This window comes from Schistocerca gregaria, chromosome 2, assembly GCF_023897955.1.
Source record: "Schistocerca gregaria isolate iqSchGreg1 chromosome 2, iqSchGreg1.2, whole genome shotgun sequence".
NCBI classification, from domain to species: domain Eukaryota; kingdom Metazoa; phylum Arthropoda; class Insecta; order Orthoptera; family Acrididae; genus Schistocerca; species Schistocerca gregaria.
In genome coordinates, this window is record NC_064921.1 from 873,948,729 (window position 1) to 873,966,426 (window position 17,698).

A 17,698-nucleotide genomic window follows, 5' to 3' on the forward strand; every position below is an offset into this window, starting at 1 on the left:
TTCGCAACCGTCTCCATGAAGCTGGGCTACGGTCCCGCACACCGTTAGGCCGTCTTCCGCTCACGCCCCAACATCGTGCAGCCCGCCTCCAGCGGTGTCGCGACAGGCGTGAATGGAGGGACGAATGGAGACGTGTCGTCTTCAGCGATGAGAGTCGCTTCTGCTTTGGTGCCAATGATGGTCGTATGCGTGTTTGGCGCCGTGCAGGTGAGCGCCACAATCAGGACTGCATACAACCGAGGCACACAGGGCCAACACCCGGCATCATGGTGTGGGGAGCGATCTCCTACACTGGCCGTACACCTCTGGTGATCGTCGAGGTGACACTGAATAGTGCACGGTACATCCAAACCGTCATCGAACCCATCGTTCTACCATTCCTAGACCGGCAAGGAAACTTGCTGTTCCAACAGGACAATGCACGTCCGCATGTATGCCGTGCCACCCAACGTGCTCTAGAAGGTGTAAGTCAACTACTCTGGCCAGCAAGATCTCCGGATCTGTCCCCCATTGAGCATGTTTGGGACTGGATGAAGCGTCGTCTCACGCGGTCTGCACGTCCAGCACGAACGCTGGTCCAACTGAGCCGCCAGGTGGAAATGGCATGGCAAGCCGTTCCACAGGACTACATCCAGCATCTCTACGATCGTCTCCATGGGAGAATAGCAGCCTGCATTGCTGCGAAAGGTGGATATACACTGTACTAGTGCCGACATTGTGCATACTCTGTTGCCTGTGTCTATGTGCCTGTGGTTCTGTCAGTGTGATCATGTGATATATCTGACCCCAGGAATGTGTCAATAAAGTTTCCCCTTCCTGGGACAATGAATTCACGGTGTTCTTATTTCAATTTCCAGGAGTGTAGATTTAAAACTAGTCGGTCAGATTGGAGCCCATGATAGTCTATTCTGTGTCCTCTCTGAGAATTTTTGCTAAGGAGTAAAAATTTGGATGAACCTTCGAAATTAATGAATTTATCTTCCGATTCCATCCTTCTGAAACATTGTTGGTGCGGTGACACCTTCCTGCGCAGTTTCATATATCCCTTTGGCATGTCTTCATTATCCAGCTATTGTTCAACAAAATAGTCGTAAAAATCCAACAGTTTTTCAGTATGTGGCGCGCTCTCCTGAATCCATAGCCAACCATCATCTTACATGTCCAGTGGAATGTGAGCCAGAGCGGAACACAACCTTATGTGAAAACGAATTTCTTCGTTTTCCCTGTAGGCAGCAACAAGGCCGCAATTCTGCTCTTCCCTCCGCAAGCACTAGTTGAAATGGTAGGAAACAAATGTGTTTCTGATTGGATGACTGCAGCTTCAAACTCCATCGTGATAGCTGTAGGATTCTATCCAGGTACGTTGCTCTTAACAGCTGTGAAAAAGCGATCGTACGTTTCTCGCTTTTTGTTGGATAGCAAGGCGTACACGGTTGGAACTGTGTTTGTTTCCTCCTCAGAAGTAGAAATATCGGCATGAACAATAAATAACTGTACAAACTACTTGCTGGAGCTTTTGAACGTTCCATCGACAAAGAACGAATTGCAGTCTGTTAAACAGGATTTTCCCCTTTCGCTGGCGAATACCAATTTCCTCTCATTTGCTCCTCTGTTGTCATCTGCAAGTAAAAATTTGCTCCCATCATTCATTAGCAAATGATGTTCTTGCAGAAATATTCCTGCAGCATCGGTTGGATCTTTTATAGATACCATGCTTTTTTTTTTTTTTGCCTGATGCGTTACAGCGATCGTTTTGCACTTCTGCGTGACGGCAGTGATGTGAGGATGTCGTATCCTTGATTGAACAGCGGGCCTACTTCTTCGGCGTAAACAGAAGAAACTGAAGTGTCGCGTTTCTTTTGCAGGCCTTTGGGCGTTAGTCACGTGTTTTCGCACTTCATTAACCGCGACGTCCGGAATACATGTATGGCTGCCTTCACCTAAAACTAAGTTGTTTCTGGTAGATAGTCTTTCTTTACACCTCTTGTTTACGTTTACGCACCGCCAATAACTCACACCTTCAGTGTTGGTATATTCCGCTACATCCACAGCAGTACTGAACTGCGGTATGCTACCTGTTTGGTGCCCCTGTAGACCGCCCGCTTCCTGTTCGGCCTGGTCTCCTCACAAATCTCGCACCTCACATCTGTCGCTCCTCACAACTGTCCCAACCCCCATGTCAGGAGAGTAATGAGCCTGCTGAAGCACAAATTCTAGTTTCTCGCAACAACAAAAAAGTCTGAATCAAGTGCGAAGAATGTGCTGGAGTATTGTCGTGATGGAGGTGCCAGTTTCCTGTTGGCCGTAAATCTGGTGTCTCTACCCGCACAGCGTCACGTAAGCGACGGAGGACATCACTTAGTAATCTTTGGTAATTGTTTGACCCTGCGGTGTGTACTCGTGGTGTACCACATGGTGGGAGCCAAAGACAGCAGTCAGCATCACTTCGACGTAGCTGCGCATTTGGCGGGGCTTGTGTGGTGTTTCGGGCGCTGATAACCGCGCAGTTGAGCGCTCCACAATCCATCATCATCTTGTGTGGTCTTGGTGACGAGAAATGCTTCCACTGTGACGAGAGCGATTTGGTTTCCGGCACGTACGTGTACACCCTGGACTCGTCGCTAGTAATTATTGTGTTCACGAAGTGGGATTCTCTGTTCGTGGAGTCCAGCGTGTCCTTTGAGACATCAAACGAAGTTGCTTCTGCTCCTCCGTCTGCAGCTTCGGCATGTAGTTCGCCGACACTCTCTTCATGGCTAAACCTTCGCCCACAATGGAACGTCCCGAAAAAGTGCTGAAGCTCACCTCTTCCGCAATTTCTCTGATAGTTCCACAACGGTACCGCATCACCACAGTGTTCTCTTTGGCAGTGATGTGCTAATTTCGGCATGTTTATGACCGACAAGAGCATGGCTCGCTCTCCACCGATGTGCAGCCGTCTTTAAGACGGTTGTACCAGTCCTCAATCTGTGTTATGCCTATAGTATCCTCATCGAAAGCCGTCTGAATCTTCCGAATGGTTCCCGCCTGGCGATTGCCTAGTTTATGGTAAAATTTGACGCAGTAGCGCTGCTCCATCGTTCCACCATTTCCCTTGCAATGAAAAACCGATGCGAGTGATACACACTACTTCACTCAACTGCTGCTTGCCAGCTACTGACGCTATCGACAGGCGGGAAAAAATTCACAAATGCGCGCGAAGGTTGGCTCATGCAAGCGCGCTAGATTCAAATACGTGTTCGCAAAAAAAGTAGGGGGGAGGTCGGATACTTTCCTAAAAAAAACCTCGTATTAGCTAGTAATCCCCTCCCAATCATCAGCACCTAACTAAATTTTACAGTTGAAAAAAATCTTCTTTGAATACTTCCATTTTTAAAATGTCGAAAGATAAACTGCACTTAGTTTTTGCATTTGTTTTACTAAACCACTGATTATTCCAAACAATCTTTTTTTTATGGACTGATGAATCATCACGAGTGCTACGTACAACTCATTCTCAGAAAAGAATGCTAAATATCCACATTAATGGTAGAAACTTGTCACAAAACTTTCTTCCTCTGCACCACTCTTCTCTAGCGACAGTTGTTCCAGCCACGCCCTACACCCCAATTTCAAATCAACTAAATTAAAATGGATGCACTTTACTTAGATCTGCTGTTTGTAAATCATATGATTGTTGGACTCCGTACTTCTGAACTAGCAGAAATTGGAAGACCTTAGAATGCCAGTGTTTTTTGCCTGACCGCTGCGACTAACAACAATAATAATAATCCAGAATGAGATTTTCACTCTGCAGCGGAGTGTGCGCTGATATGAAACTTCCTGGCAGATTAAAACTGTGTGCCAGACCGAGACTCGAACTCGGGACCTTTGCCTTTCGCGGGCAAGTGCTCTACCAACTGAGCTACCGAAGCACGACTCACGCCCCGTACTCACAGCTTTACTCGAGTTCGAGTCTCGGTCGGGCACACAGTTTTAATCTGCCAGGAAGTTTCATATCAGCGCACACTCCGCTGCAGAGTGAAAATCTCATTCTGGAAACATCCCCCAGGCTGTGGCTAAGCCATGTCTCCGCAATATCCTTTCTTTCAGGAATGCTAGTTCTGCATGGTTCGCAGGAGAGCTTCTGTAAAGTTTGGAAGGTAGGAGACGAGGTACTGGCAGAAGTAAAGCTGTGAGTACCGGGCGTGAGTCGTGCTTCGGTAGCTCAGTTGGTAGAGCACTTGCCCGCGGAAGGCAAAGGTCCCGAGTTCGAGTCTCGGTCGGGCACACAGTTTTAATCTGCCAGGAAGTTTCAATAATAATAATAATACAGTCTAGGCCCCAAAACACAGGAGCAGCCATTACATAGTTGCTGTTACGCTGTCAATTTGATTCGTTTATTATTGCGAGGTGAATAATTTCGTAATTGCTGGTATATTGTCTCAATTTATTACTACCCGGAGAAGGTGTTTGTATGAGATATTCAAGCATAAGTGATGCATATGTGTCCGTTTTACTGCCACAGATAGTGGTACAAACTATGTATGTAGTGGGTGGACTATATGAACAACGTATTGTTCGTGCATTCTTTGTCACAAACTGTTACCTCCACCACGCTTAACCTAGTATTTGAAAAAAATGTACTTGTTGGTTACCTGTGTCATGAAGACTACAGTTTTATGAAACAGCGATAATAGTAATGATGTTTTAAATTAATTTTGTTTCGTTGCCAAAAGGCAATAGAACCCTTCTGTTTTCCCCCTTAGAGAATTACATTTTACCCTCAGCTGAAGTAATGGTTGAAGGGGTAAGTGAAATTACATATTCCCTCCATATGTTTTCCTTGCTTCCTCCACCATCGCACCACACTCTCGCCCTCACTCTACGTAAGTCGCCAAAAATCAGAAGCCTTTGGCCAGATAGCGTACTCGTATTTTCTTCAGCACCTTCTCGTTTTACCTTAAGCGGAGTAGCAGAAAGAAATGCACTGTTGAACGTGCTCGAGCTATGTCGGCGGAAGCTCTGTCAACCTAGCACACAATTACAACTAAACATTGTTAGTAATAGACTTCTGTTTGGTAGTAGTTGTTTCCTTTACGATGCTTCTTGGACAAAATTACACTGTGACAAGAGCGTGCGTCTACAGTCGCCAGCAGGCGAAAAGGGCTTCTTCTCATAGCTTATTCATAAGATAGGGACGCGATGGGTACGGGAACTCAAGTACCGCTGCCGATCGGTAATTAAACCATCTTTTTTTCTGATTTTGTGTCCTCGTCTGCGTGCTACCTCGGTGGAATCCTATCTTGCACCCTGTCGGTATGCTCCTGCACTCTACATCGATGCAGCACATGCCACAAGCCCCTAACTGTCAGGAACCCTGCAACTGCAACTGCAGGAAAATTAACCATCAGAAATTATAAGAGGAACAACAACAAAAGTAAAAACCGGAAACGGATTTAAATCAGGCGTTGCTGAGGCAATTACACAAGGAAACGAGACACTGCAAGTAGTCGACAAGTTTTCCTATTGGAGACGAAGTGGACAGAATATAAAATGCAGATTTGCAACGGAAAGAAAAGCGCTTGTAACAGCCCGGATATATTTTGTGAAATGAAACCCTGGCAGATTAAAACTTTGTGTCGGACCGAGGCTCGAACTCGGGACCGTTCGCTTTCGCGGGCAAATGCTCTTGCCCGCGAAAGGCAAAGGTCCCGATTTCGAGTCTATATCAGCACACACTCCGCTACAGAGTGAAAATTTCATTTTACGAAGTGTTTATCACTTATTTACGTATTTAGGTACAATTTGCTAGTCGTAAAAACTGTAATATTAACCAGTAACCAGATACATATTATATATTTCATATTAAAATTCAAGATTCCGTATGACTGCAGACTGTTAGGGTAAACGGTATACATGCAAAACAATATTCATTTAACAGTGCTAACACACTTTGCAACGCTCACTTCCTTTACAAAATTAACTTTCATGTGGCTGCAGTCCCGTTAGGAGAAATGGTTAAAAATCGGCAATTAATTGTTCCGAGTGATTTCCTCGGGCTAGCAGGACGTTTGTGTAAAAACGAGGACTGTACCGGTAAAACGGAAACGCCTGGTCAGCCTACTCAAGTTAATCATCTGACGTTTCTAGCGGCCACCCGACTCCACCGCAACAGCTATAGAATCATTCAAAGAAAGTCTACGCTCGGTAGCGCGGAGTACTTGCGATCATATACTATTAGTTGGAGTCGATTTTAACTTAACGTGTATAGACTAGGACGTCTACGGATTCATGGCAGACGGTACGGGCAGACAGTCTCGTGAAGTAGTTCTGAACATATTTTCCGAAAACTGTCTGGGGCAGCTACGAGGGTAATCCCAAAAGTAAAGTCTCCTATTTTTTATAAGCACATAGACCTGCCTATTACTACAGTGGTTTGCATCAGTTTACAGCGTGAACATTTAGCTATTTTTCGACGTAACCACCATTTCTGACGATCCATTTTTGTAGACGCTGTGGCAGTTTTTGTATGCCCATGTCATATCAGCTCGCCGCCATGCTGTTCAGAAAGGAATGAACCTCTTCTGTCACTTCGCCGTCGGAGCTGAATCGCTTTCCGGCCAAATGTTCTTTTAACCAGTCCAGAAAGTTGTCCTGTTCGGTTGCAAGGCGGTGAAGAAATACGCGGGAAGCATCAACTCGTTGCTGCATGGTCTTCAGTCAGCATGCGTGGCACCCATCTTGCGCACACCTTCCGGTAGTTCAATGTTTCCGTTAAAATTGTGTGAGCGGTGCCTCGGGAAACCTTAGGAATCAACGTGCAGAGATCATCCAGGGTGATCCACCGACCTTCACGCATACTTTGCTCAACCTTCAACACTGTCTCCTCAGATACTGACGGTCTCCCGCTCCTTTGTTCACCGTGAATTTCGGCCAGCTGCAAACCCTCTACATCACTTCCGAACATTTTTGACATCCATGCACGACTCGCCATACACTTCCGTCAATTGGCGATGGATTTCAATCGGCGCAGTGACCTTTACTTCAAAAACCGAATAACTGCTCGTAGTTCGCACTTGGCGGTAACCTCCAACGGGAGCTCCATTCGCAACGGATGCCAAGCGACTGAGCGCCTCAGAGCCTGCGCAGCCTGTAAGCTATGTGGATGGAGTAACTACTCGTGACCACCAAAGAGAGTAGTTAATACCTGCAGCAGGTTTAGTTCTATGTACATTTGCTGGATAAGTTTCAACTCGTAGCCACGCCCGGCCCTCTATATTGGGCGTGCTAAGTGTGCGATGTCCACAGCGAACCGTCGCCCTTGATGGAACGGGGCGTTAAGGATGTTGTGCAGCATACAGACCGAGTACCATGTTTGTAGGCCCCGCGTGGAGCGACAGCACCCCATTTCACTATTACCGTTCACACTCGGTGAAATCATTAATCTTGTTCTGATGCCAGCAGAACCTCAAAACGATACGAACCGAATGATTGGTGTAGGGGACAGTTGTAAGTATTGTGTCTGACAACTGCATCACAGAGGACAATTACACCAATAAAACTGAGCAATGTGTGTCAACCGGAAGGTGGCCTACACCATTGAATACCGCCCGCTCTCGACACTAGGAAAGTGACCCTTAACCCGTTATTTGTTTCTGTGGATTCGTTTACAGGACCTTTTCCCGTAATTTTGATCATTACTATGTCCTGCAGGAATACGATAGACTTTGTTTACACTCTGTAAAGCATCGTCGCCAGAGAACAGCCTTATCGAGCTAAGGGTAGAGGAAATCACTAACTTTGCGCCAAGAAAGGAGAAGTTGATCTCCTTAACCGTAACGGGTTAAGGCCTGTGTTCTGGGATGCAAAAGGAATACTTTTTGCTTACGTCTCGCAAAACGTAAAGTAGCAACTGATGAATACTGCGTATGAAAGCCCAGAACGAATCTTTAACTCTGCAGCGTATTGCGCGGTTTCGAAACTTTGTGGCCACTGTAAACAGTGTTCTGGAGACAACTCCTAGTCTGTAGCTAAATCATTTTGTCCAAAATATCCTTTCTTGCAGGCGTCCTATTCGAGCGAGGTACACAGAACAGCTTCTGTGAAGTATATACAGCGGGTAAGAGGTATTGGTAAAAGTTAAATTGTGAGAGAAATTTTTGGTCGTGACCGGTATCCATTAGACCAATGCACTTACCCATAAAGGTGCTTTGGTAACAATATAACTGATAAATTAGAAGTACGAATTGTTTCAATATCCACCCTGTTCAGTAAATTTGGCACCCTCTACGTCCCACCTGTTTCCACTTGTAAATAAATTTGTGGTTGGAAACAGGCGTAGCCAGCGAGGGCCATGGGTGCCCCTGCTTTTCATAGCGGAATCTCTTTGGTTGTTATTCGCGGCACCCGTACAGTACAGCGGTACGTCGAAGATATTCTACGCCTCGTTTTGTTGCCCTTCATAGCGAGCCATCCTAGGCTTACATTTCAGCAAAATAACACCCACCCGCATACGGCGAGAGTTTCTGCAGCTTGTCTTCGTGCTTGCCAAACCCACCTTGGCCAGTAAGGTTGCCCGATCTCTCCCAGATTGAGAACGTGTATAGCATTATGGACAGGGCCCTCTAACTAGTTCGAGATTTTGACGATCGCGGCAGTTCGACAGAATTTTCCACGACGTCCCTAAGGAGACATCCAACAAGTCGATCAGTCAATTCCAAACGAAATAACTGCTTGCGTAAGGGTCAGAGGAGGACCAACGCGTTATTGTCTTGCCGGATTTGTGAAGCTCTTTCTCTTCACTAAATCATCCATTTTTCTGAAATTTTAATCATTTGTTTGTCTGTAGATGCACAACACATCTACCGATTTCCGTTCCATTTGGATGATTCCTTCGTGGCGCGTCTTTTTTTCTTTTCTTAGGGTGCATTTTAAATGTTTCTGTTATGTAGTCATATTTACAGATGATTTTAAGAAACTTGTAAATTAATTCGTTCCAAGTAATTAGGTGGCGTTATAGGAATGATTCGCGAAACGAAGCTATGTAAAATGTACTGTAGAGTATCGATGGCTAGAAGTGAAATTAGCAGTGTACGAACAGCGATTGTCTATGAGATCATATGACTAAAATTTGATTTACATCTGCCTAATTTGTCTCACGAAAAGGCAGGTATACTGGTTGCTGGTCATTGAAACTGCAGCACTAGGAAGGATAGGAAATATCTAGGGAACTTCCTGGCCAGGGCATCATTCAAACGTGCTCATATCGTGGTAGGTCGGGACAGCATGGGCAACATGCAATCCTGCCTTGTCTTGTTGAATGATAATGTTATGGAGACTTCAGATATAGGGCAAAGACGTCGGCCTTAACACGTCAGAAATTTAACTCCCTAGGTGCTGGTGCCATATGACGATGACGAATGCAATCTAACAAAGTTTGTTCTCGTCAGACAGCACACATGTATACGTCCTTCGAGATACTGTACGAAGAACTGGTTGTCGCCAGTGTTCAGTGTTACTGTTGGGCGCACCACTTTCGGACTCCGGCACCCGTTGCTGTGTCAGAGGAAGCCGCAACAATGGCCACCGTGCTGACAGTCCGTATTGCTCCAGAAGTGAATGCTTTTCTTTTCGGAAACAAGCTCGTATCTGACTCAAGGTACGAATGGAGCTAAACCACCAAGCAAATAGTGCAGTCTCACAAACAAACAGCATTCAAATGCGATTTGTGAATGAGATACACGCTCCGTAATCTTTTCTTATATACAGATTTTGTATGGTGTCACACCTACTTACCTCCTTTGGTCGCGCTGAAATGCTATCATTTACATAACCGAGCATGTAGTGCTCTTCATGCCAGTTGGACGTTTGTTGCATGGCGCTTTCTTGGTGTTGCAATTCTAATGGCCACCTGTGTAGTACAGCATCTAGAACAACACTCTTGACGCAGTGGCGCGCTGTCTTGAATCTTCTTCCGGAAGGTATTTTTAGTACTGTCGTTATCAGACATTGCACTTTGAAAGATAAAGTTTATCATGAACGACCCATATCAGTCCTGGCAACTTGCTCTGTGACTGAACCGCGTGTGTCCTTCACGTGTCACTATTGTCAGCCTGTCGCCCTAAATGTCGGTCAGTTTCCGTTCGAATTATTTTTCACGGTTTTTGGGAAAGAGAAATCAAATGTTTTAATTCGCGAAGATTCGTATTGTTTCTGAAAAAGTCTAGACACGGCCGCCATTTTCGATGGGTTGAGTGTTTTAGGCAAGGTAAAGTACGAAAATAGGCCAAGCCTTCATCAATAATTACTCTTAAATTGAGCCTCCAGATGTCAACATACGGTTTGCCTCGGAGCTTCGCTTTGTCACTACTTCAATCTTCTTCTATTCCCCCACCCACCCTCCTCTCCAACATATGTTCCGTGTCTGTCACTAGGGTGTATCACAATTAACAGTGAAAACTGAACCCGGTGAAAAATAGAAGTAAAGATGATGATGTTTGGTTTGTGAGGCGCTCAACTGCGTAGTTAACAGCGCCCGTCCAAAGTTCCATTTTTCACACAGTCCAATTTTTTCATATTCCAATCTAACCACTGGCGCGGATGATGATGATGATGAGGAGGAGGAGGACAACAACACAAATACTCAGTCTCCAGTCAGAGAAAACCCCCAACCCGGCCGGGAAGCGAACCCCGGACCCTGTGATTCAGAGGCAGCAGAAGTAAAGATGTTCCAGTAAACATGCATCCACGAACAAACCGTTTGCAAAGTTATTGCGAATGTGTGGTTGTCAGCGGTCACCGACTTCAGTATGAAAATTGTCCTGGTTAGTACAAATGGATTTGAAATGTAAACTTCTAGATAAGTAACCATTCAATTGGGCTCAAATTTCATCCATGGCTTAGCGCAAAAAGTAATTATAATACTGCTTCGGCACGTTACATATCACAATTTGTTATACACTCGTACCTGATTAAACATGTCGTCCTCGCAGTTGAATGCAAATCCGGTCTCGTCTGTGCAGCGAGTTAAGAATTATAGCTGCGTGGTTAGAGGCGCCATGAACGGACTGCGCGGCCCCTCCCGCTGGAGGTTCGAGTCCTTCCTCGGACATGGGTGTGTGTCTTGTCCTTAGCATAAGTTAATTTAAGTAGTGTGTAAACCTAGGGACCGATGACCTCAGCAGTTTGGCTCTTTAGGAATTCACACACAAGTGAACTTTTGAACGAATTGCATGAAACACCCCCATATTATCTCGTGAATCTCCACAAGACTACAAATCGTTGCTCCAGTTCTTCAACTTTATCAACGGGAGTGCTGTGCACTTCACTTCTGGAGAGACCTGCATGCAAACTGGGCAGTTGCATAATGCGTAACTGTACTCTGTAGGATCGTATAATTTTACACACTTTGCGCTTTTCGGCAATACATGTGTCTCATTTCCAACCGAAGTGGTCTGTGGAGTGCTTTTCGCAAAATCCACGCTTTATGTTCAAACTATATGCAGACTCCGTTATACGTGGATTTGTTATTCGTGTTTTCGCGAATATGCGATTTTAGTTATTTGTCCAGTGCTTCCATCTGTTAACATTTGTTCTGTCGTGTTTGGCGAAACAGTAACCGTCAGTTTAGGACAGTAGAGGTGTCAAGGTGCATTTGACAGGGGCTGTGTTTACAGTGCCGGGTAAAAGGAAGGAAAGGGTGCCTGTCGAGGGAGAGAAGCGTGTATGAAGAATGTCGTATTCATTAGAAACAAAGTTAGAAGTTGTCGATAGCTATGAGAAAGGTAAGCGTGTTGTTGACATTCAGCGTGCTTTGGGACGCACAAGGAGGTGTCCCCAGCAGTGCGATAGGCTTCTGGCAACTATCAATACGGTGATGCAGGTTAAGATCCCAGGTATCACACACTGCAGCCATTCACTCTGGTGGGGCCTTGTTTGCGAGTAATTGACGAAGAAATTCAGAATTTTGTGTGACACACAATAGCGTTAAAAATGTTGCACTGTATATTCTGTTCGCGTGGTGTAATGGATAGGGTAACAGCGCCCACATGAAAGAGATTTTAGGTTCCAATCTCGGCAGGTGCACTAATTTTCTTTTTTTAAATTTTTAAATCGATACCGAAATTACTTCGACATCACGATACCATCTTTGACCTAGCTCACAAACGCTATCCGCTCTTTAACTCCAGCTAACTACTATTCGTCTGTTCGCCAAAGATGGCGTACTTTACAGATTATACAGGCCAAAGATGGAAAGCGAGCTTTAAGAAACATTAATGTTTCGAAATAAATGATGTTTGTATGGTAACAGTATCTGTTCAGATTATGTAAATGAAATTGATATAAATTGTGAACAAAAAATGGCTCTGAGCACTATGCGACTTCTGAGGTCATCAGTCGCCTAGAACTTAGAACTAATTAAACCTAACTAACCTAAGGACAGCACACACATCCATGCCCGAGGCAGGATTCGAACCTGCGACCGTAGCGGTTTCTCGGATCCAGACTGTAGCGCCTAGAGCCGCACGGCCACCGCGGCCGGCAAATTGTGAACACATTATAATTTTGTCTTTAGGTCAGAAAAGAAATTAAAAAAGTATTAGGTGGTGTGGATGTGGGAGAAATACACGCACAAGCGTTTTTGACGCAACTGTTACTTAAAAATGGAATCTACAATGATAAATCTGAATCCCACGCCATGAGAAATAAACAAACAGATATCCGACTTAAAGAAATTCCGTATCAGTAAAAACATTACAGCAGGCTATGCGTAAGATTTATTTTGTGTGTAAGGCTGCATGCTTGCCATTTACAGATTACTAAACAGCGAAGTGGCTTAAGGTTAATAACAACGAACATAGTATTCAATGTCACTATTCATGTCAACGCTGAAACACAAATTTAACAATGAAGTAAACGAATGTAACTACTGTGTTCGATCTAGGAATCATTTCTTCTGTCTGATTTCTTATATTCTTAGACGAATCTTTAATTAGAATTAAAATTTATCTTGCCATCTAAGTGACATTGTAATATTATTAAACAAATGATTGCTGCACACTGAAGTTCTTGTATGGCTACCGCTTTAATAACGAATGCATCTGCATCTGTATTCAGCAGACCACTGTGAAATGTTTGGGAGACGATACTTCCCATTCGTATGAGGAGCGTGGGAAGAATGATAGTTTAATTGCTTCTGTGCAGACTGTAAGTACTGTAATCTTGTCATTGGGGGTTGCTGATTTTTTTAAACTTTCTAAGTAGGCTTTCTCAGGATAATTTGAACCTGTCTTTAAGTCCAGATTTTGCCGCGTCTCCGTGCGCTCTCCCTGGGCATACTACAACCTATCTTCTTTGCATTCGTCCAATATTTCCAGTTGGTCCTATTTAGTGTTCATTCCAGACACCTGACAATATTCTAAGATGGATTTCCAGTTGGTCCTATTTAGTGTTCATTCCAGACACCTGACAATATTCTAAGATGGTTAAAGAATGGTTCAAATGGTTCTGAGCTCTACGGAACTTAACATCTGAGGTCATCATTCCCATAGAACTTAGAACTTCTTAAACCTAACCAACCTACGGACATCACACACATCCATGCCCGAGGCAGGATTCTAACCTGCGACCGTAGCGGTCGCGCGGTTCCAGACTGAAGCGCCTAGAACCGCTCCGCCACACCGGCCTGCATTCTAGGATGGATCACACATTTGTTTTGTAGGCAGCCTCCTTTCCCTGTTGCTAATTTCCCCGTATCATGTCAATGAATCGAAGTCCTGTTACCACCTCCACCTACGACTCAGCATACGTGATCTTGCCATTTCATATACCTACAAATGACTACACTGAGGTATTCTTACGAGCTGACTGATTCCTTTTGTGGTTATTGATACTGTGATCATAGGATACTACGCGCTTAAGTTCTGTGAAGTGCGCACTTTCACATTTTTAAACATGTAAAGCGACCTGCCAATCTCTACACCACTTTGAAATATTGTAAGGATCTGATTGAATATTTGCGCATTTTTAGACAGTACTTCATTACAGATAATTCTGTTTCTGTCAAAAATCTGAGATTACTATTGTCTCCCAGGTCATTAACATACAACTCGGACAGCTAGAGTCCCAACAAACTCCCACGTCGTGCCTCCGTACTTAATTCTACCTCTGACTGAAGTTGTATTGTTGAATAAGGAGCAGTCAGATGAAAACAAAGACAGATGGGAAAAGTAAGTAAAATGTTTATTATTTCTAAAGTAATCGCCATAACTGTATTATGCATTTATCCCACTGTGAGACAAGTGCCTTCATGCTTGCTGTTGCCAACAGAACCATGATTGTGTCCAGGCGTGCATCTCTTCGTCCGAAGCAAATCGAAGGCCACGAATGTCTTTCTTCTGAGTTCCAGAAATCTGAAAATCGCATGGCGAGAGGTCGCGACTGAATGGATGATGTGTAATGGCTTCCCAGTGAAACTTCTGCAGCGTGGTCGAAATAACCTTGGTAACAACAGGGCACGCCCAGTTTCGCTAGCAAGCCCTTACACATCGTTCTTACAGCCCCGATCGCTCCCCTTGCTATTTCCATATTTTTGGAGCTCAGAAGAAAGATATTCGTGGCTGTCGATTTGTTTGCGACGAAGAGGTGTACGCCTGGGTACAATCATGGTTTCTGGGCAAACCGCTAGCATTTTTGTAGGCCCCGTCTTGTCTCACAGTGGGATGCATGCATTAACTATCAGAGGGATTACTTTTAAAATAATAGACAGTTTACTTGCGTTTTTGAATCTGTCGCGTTTTTACTTGATTGCCCCTTAGAGCTGTGAACATTACTATTCTTCTCAATTTACAATGGAATATTCATGATGAATTTTACTAGCGCGTGTATATGTAGGGAGCCCCTCCTAAGAGTCATAAGGTGCATTTTCGTATTTTCAGTGTGTAGCGAAAGGCTATGTACAACTTGTTCAGAAACCAGACAGCAGTTATAAAAGTCGAGGGGTGTGAAAGGGAAGTAGGGAGTGAGACACAGTTGGTGTCTTTTGTGCAAGCATTTGTCCTGTGTGTACATCTACATCTACATCTACATGACTACTCTGCAATTCACATTTAAGTGCTTGGCAGAGGGTTCATCGAACCACAATCATACTATCTCTCTACTATTCCACTCCCGAACAGCGAGCGGGAAAAACGAACACCTAAACCTTTCTGTTCGAGCTCTGATTTCTCTTATTTTATTTTGATGATCATTCCTACCTATGTAGGTTGGGCTCAACAAAATATTTTCGCATTCGGAAGAGAAAGTTGGTGACTGAAATTTCGTAAAAAGCTGTCGCCGCGACGAAAAACGTCTATGCTGTAATGACTTCCATCCCAACTCGTGTATCATATCTGCCACACTCTCTCCTCTATAACGCGATAATACAAAACGAGCTGCCCTTCTTTGCACCCTCTCGATGTCCTGCGTCAATCCCACCTGGTAAGGATCCCACACCGCGCAGCAATATTCTAACAGAGGACGAACGAGTGTAGTGTAAGCTGTCTCTTTAGTGGACTTGTTGCATCTTCTAAGTGTCCTGCCAATGAAACGCAACCTTTGGCTCGCCTTCCCGACAATATTATCTATGTGGTCCTTCCAACTGAAGTTGTTCGTAATTGTAGCCATGTGTGGAAGTGACACGTGGACGATAAACAGTTTAGACAAGAAGAGAAGGGAAGCTTCTGAAATGTGGTGCTACAGAAGAATGCTGAAGATTAGATCATATAAGTAATGAAAAGGTTCTGAAATAGAATTGGAGAGAGAAAAATGTTGTGACACAAACTGACTACAAGAAGCGATTGGTTGATAGCACACATTCTGAGACATCAAGAGATCACTAATTTAGTATTGGAGGGAAGTGTAGGGGTTAGAAATTGGAGAGGGGGACCAAGAGATGAATACAGTAAGCAGATTCAGAAGGATGTGAGTTGCAGTAGTTATTCGAAGATGAAGAGGCCTGCACAGAATAGAGAAGCACATAGAAGTGAAAGAACCAGTCTTCAGACTGAAGCCCACAACAACAACATGTAGTTAGAGTCGTTGTTGTTGTTGTTGTCTTCAGTCCTGAGACTGGTTTGATGCAGCTCTCCATGCTACTCTATCCTGTGCAAGCTTCTTCATCTCCCAGTACCTACTGCAACCTACATCCTTCTGAATCTGCTTAGTGTACTCATCTCTCGGTCTCCCTCTACGATTTTTACCCTCCACACTGCCCTCCAATGCTAAATTTGTGATCCCTTGATGCCTCAAAACATGTCCTACCAACCGATCCCTTCTTCTAGTCAAGCTGTGCCACAAACTTCTCTTCTCCCCAATCCTATTCAATACCTCCTCATTAGTTACGTGATCTATCCACCTTATCTTCAGTATTCTTCTGTAGCACCACATTTCGAAAGCTTCTATTCTCTTCTTGTCCAAACTAGTTATCGTCCATGTTTCACTTCCATACATGGCTACACTCCAAACAAATATTTTCAGAAATGACTTCCTGACACTTAAATCTATATTCGATGTTAACAAATTTCTCTTCTTCAGAAACGCTTTCCTTGCCATTGCCAGTCTACATTTTATATCCTCTCTACTTCGACCATCATCAGTTATTTTGCTCCCCAAATAGCAAAACTCCTTTACTACTTTAAGTGTCTCATTTCCTAATCTAATTCCCTCAGCATCACCCGATTTAATTGGACTACATTCCATTATCCTCGTTTTGCTTTTGTTAATGTTCATCTTATATCCTCCTTTCAAGACACTGTCCATTCCGTTCAACTGCTCTTCCAAGTCCTTTGCCGTCTGTGACAGAATTAGAATGTCATCGGCGAACCTCAAAGTTTTTACTTCGTCTCCATGAATTTTAATACCTACTCCAAATTTTTCTTTTGTTTCCTTTACTGCTTGCTCAATATACAGATTGAATAACATCGGGGAGAGGCTACAACCCTGTCTCACTCCTTTCCCAACCACTGCTTCCCTTTCATGCCCCTCGACTCTTATGACTGCCATCTGGTTTCTGTACAAATTGTAAATAGCCTTTCGCTCCCTGTATTTTACCCCTGCCACCTTTAGAATTTGAAAAAGAGTATTCCAGTCAACATTGTCAAAAGCTTTCTCTAAGTCTACAAATGCTAGAAACGTAGGTTTGCCTTTTCTTAATCTTTCTTCTAAGATAAGTCGTAAGGTCAGTATTGCCTCACGTGTTCCAACATTTCGACGGAATCCAAACTGATCCTCCCCGAGGTCCGCATCTATCAGTTTTTCCATTCGTCTGTAAAGAATTCGCGTTAGTATTTTGCAGCTGTGACTTATTAAACTGATAGTTCGGTAATTTTCACATCTGTCAGCACCTGCTTTCTTTGGGATTGGAATTATTATATTCTTCTTGAAGTCTGAGGGTATTTGGCCTGTCTCATACATCTTGCTCACCAGCTGGTAGAGTTTTGTCATGACTGGCTCTCCCAAGGCCGTCAGTAGTTCTAATGGAATGTTGTATACTCCGGGGGCCTTGTTCCGACTCAGGTCTTTCAGTGCTCTGTCAAACTCTTCACGCAATATCGTATCACCCATTTCGTCTTCATCTACATCCTCTTCCATTTCCATAATATTGTCCTCAAGTACATCACCCTTGTATAAACCTTCTATATACTCCTTCCACCTTTCTGCCTTCCCTTCTTTGCTTAGA

The 17,698-nt window shown here is 44.1% G+C and overlaps 1 protein-coding gene and 1 non-coding gene across 9 annotated transcripts in view; both read left to right on the forward strand.

Annotated features, from left to right (window-relative positions):
• The window catches only part of LOC126335273 (TGF-beta-activated kinase 1 and MAP3K7-binding protein 3-like), a 430,472-nt gene that overhangs the window by 329,166 nt on the left and 83,608 nt on the right, over nucleotides 1–17,698 (forward strand). The window lies entirely within an intron of this gene.
• Nucleotides 4,196–4,270, forward strand: Trnap-cgg (transfer RNA proline (anticodon CGG)). Its single transcript has one exon. It is a non-coding gene; the product is annotated as a tRNA-Pro (tRNA).